The sequence below is a fragment of the Quercus suber genome, unplaced genomic scaffold (assembly GCF_002906115.3).
Source record: "Quercus suber isolate HL8 unplaced genomic scaffold, Cork oak 2.0 scaffold_278, whole genome shotgun sequence".
NCBI classification, from domain to species: Eukaryota; Viridiplantae; Streptophyta; class Magnoliopsida; order Fagales; family Fagaceae; genus Quercus; species Quercus suber.
Window position 1 is genome coordinate 268,553 of NW_027069734.1, and position 3,067 is coordinate 271,619.

The window sequence follows — 3,067 nt, forward strand, 5'->3', positions numbered from 1 at the left end:
GTATGCAATGCTATATTTTAGTAACTAATTGTGTTTTAAACATGAAAGTGTCAATCTGATTGTGCCATGGATTCAAAAAAAAAATCTAAAAAGACTAAATGGGTATTGACTGTTTACCTATAAGAATGGAATTCCTTGCATTTGTTTGATTTTTGTTCTATTTATGCTTTAGCAACATGCATAAGTGCACTTCCATTCCACTTATCTAGGATAGGTCTAGTAAAGTAGAAAGTTCATTTGTAACCAATTGCTCCTGGGCATGAGTATAAACTACTTAGCTCATTAGGGGTGAATGCCTTTGGATTACCAGGGAACTAGTTCTGGCTTGTGGGTTCAATTGCCTCTAGGTTTTAGAGGAACTCCTCATAATAGTCTTTCATTGTCTTAATATACTTTAGAGGAACTCCCTTCTTTTATGAAATCCAACAGTCAACAGATAACCTTTCTAGGTTATATTGGGTTTTAGTGGCAACTATTAGAAATCCAGGGTTTAATTGAAACCAGTATAATATTCAAGGGGATTAATGTAATTTTCCCTTTCCTTTTTGCTTTTGTGCTGTCTGTAGTATGCTGCTGCTGAAGCATTTAGAGGCTTTTTTCTGAGTTGGTTGATGAAGAATGTCGAGAGTTAGAGACAGGACTGAGGATCTGAAGGATGCTGTAAGGAAGACTGCTCTTTCTTTGGAATATAGCGAGGTTCGTTTATCATTTGGATTCATTTTTTCTCTAATTATTTATATGATGTATTTCTTGTGATGGAAACTTTTGGCATGATGGAATTCTGGGGAAAAGGTTTTGGTTATAAACTTATAATGTTGGTGTAAAGATATAAGTTGTTTGTTTTGTTCTTTTGTTATTCCCTAGAAATTTTTTCTTTGCTATCTCTGATGTGTATTTATTAGAAACCAGTCAAAATCTGCTTGTATCTTCATTTATTGTGAAATTCTGTATCTTGATGTCCCTGTAAGTGACTTGGCCTGTGCATGTAATACATAATTTGTTATCTTGACAACAAATAAACTATTTTTTTCCCCGTTTCTTAAGTGAGGTGTTGTTGCTTTTGGCAGTCAAAATTGGCAGCCATTTTGAAATCTTTCATTATTCATAAACCTCAGCAAGGTCAGCATTCACTAAAGCTGCACTGAAGACGGTACATTCAATATTGAACATTTACATATAGTTTGTTGTTAACTCTTCTCTATATCATCTATTAGCTAGAAAGCATCGAAGCTTTGGAACAGTTTATGTTGAAACGTTGAAAGGATTATTTGGATCTTTATCACACAACTGATCAGGAGAGAGATAGCATTGAACATGAAGTAAGTTGTCAAAGTTATCCTCAGAAACCCTTTTCTAAGTCATTCTATTATCTCTGTCAACATATGGAAATCACTTTATAATCTAAAACAATAGAATCAGATGCTTATGTTTTTGTGATGGGTCTTAACATGTTTTTCTTCCACACAGATTATTGAAGAATTACATTTGTCAGGCATTCAATGTGGCTTTGCAAGTTAGTTATATGTATATAAAACACATATTGTAGTTTATTTCAGGTTGACCCTGTTTTAATTTTTGTACCAAGTGCTCAATTGCTTTGTTTTACTAGTTTCCATTCTCCACAATAGAGTAACTTTATACAATATAGGGGCCTCTCTCTTTTTAGTAGGTAAATCCTTCTGTACATTTCGTGAAAGATGAAGCTGCATAGTTATTAGACTACACTCTCATTTTTTAAATCAATTCTTTGCAGGTTAGTACTTTCATTGAAGCATGCCAAGAACAAATTGATATTATAAAAAATAGCTTAAACAATGAAGAAGCAAACTCCAAGGGCTGGCTTGGTGTAAGAGCAGTATTAGATAATACTAATGCCGATACTATAGCGCACAAATATGGTGTGGTATGGTTTTTTTTTTTTTTTCTAATTTTTACTAAATCAATTTATCTTTTATTGGAGTTGTGCTGGGTTTGGACAGATCTTCCTTTTTAAAAGTCTGGTCTCACCTGATCTAGAGGTGGCCAGTTAGATTATTTTTACCACTTTGTGAGTTCTAATTCATGTTTTCATTGATACCCTTGTCTATCTCAATTGGCTTATCTTCTCTGATTCTGAAACCCTACTTCTAACTGCCCTAGATGTTGTGGTTATAGGACCACTAGTCTTGTTTTCATTATTTCCCAAGATTAACATTGCCTAATGGGTAGCTGATATTTTTTCACGAGTCATCAGGGATTTTTTAATACTGATTAATAATGTTTTTTTTCTGTCATATCTGATAGATTAATTTTCTTATTATATTTTCTTGAGCTGCAGGTTTTAATTTTAAGTGAGAGACTTCATTCAATCACAATGCAATTTGATCAGCTAAGAGCCATACGCTTCCAAGATGCCATTAATAGAGCAATGCCTAGAAGAAAACTCCACCATAATGCCAATTCAAATTCTGCTGATACCTCTAAATCAAATATGTCAGAGTTCAAGGAGCCTGATGAATTTCAACCTGACCATCTAAGAAGTGCAAGCTTTATAAACCATGGGTATGTCAATAGGGAAGTACGAGCTCATAGGTGTAATTTGTTTCTCCCTTCTGTTTTCTATGCTTTAATTATCGTTGTCTAATCTCTAACATCATCAATCAGACATTTGGGGAAGCATATTTTACATCTTTAAATTGTGTTACAGTTAGATTGAACATGACTCTAGATGCATCCAAACGCTACATTTAGAGCTGAATCCTAGGGTGGAAAAGTGATGCAATACATTAACTGAACATGAAGCAAAAGCATTTCCTTCACTCTTTTATTTGTAATCACCAAAATGTGTTGTGTACTGTTTTCTTGTCTACTTATTGTTGGGATTATTCTAGACACTGGAGTTAAATATAACTTACACCTATTATCTTATTTGTTCCCTTTTCTTCCCATCTTTTCTTGTGTTTATTTTACAGGCAGTTGAAGTTACAAAGAATGTGGAGCTTGTTACAGGGTAGAAAGCAAACTACTGACAATATATATCGACTTTTTTTTTGGTCACTATAAATTAGATAAAGGTTTAAAAATATAA

The 3,067-nt window shown here is 33.5% G+C and overlaps 1 long non-coding RNA gene across 3 annotated transcripts; it reads left to right on the top strand.

Moving 5' to 3' along the window:
* Positions 1-326: 326 nt before the first annotated feature.
* LOC112022150 (uncharacterized) lies at positions 327-3,067 on the top strand. 3 transcript variants are annotated; one of them, XR_010632322.1, is made up of 6 exons: positions 327-696; positions 1,068-1,119; positions 1,215-1,319; positions 1,468-1,903; positions 2,318-2,541; positions 2,952-3,067. It is a non-coding gene; the product is annotated as an uncharacterized LOC112022150 (long non-coding RNA). The 3 variants fall into 3 exon arrangements; XR_010632320.1 differs by lacking the exon at positions 2,952-3,067 and having other exon boundaries at positions 2,318-2,884; XR_010632321.1 differs by lacking the exon at positions 2,952-3,067 and having other exon boundaries at positions 1,754-1,903; positions 2,318-2,884.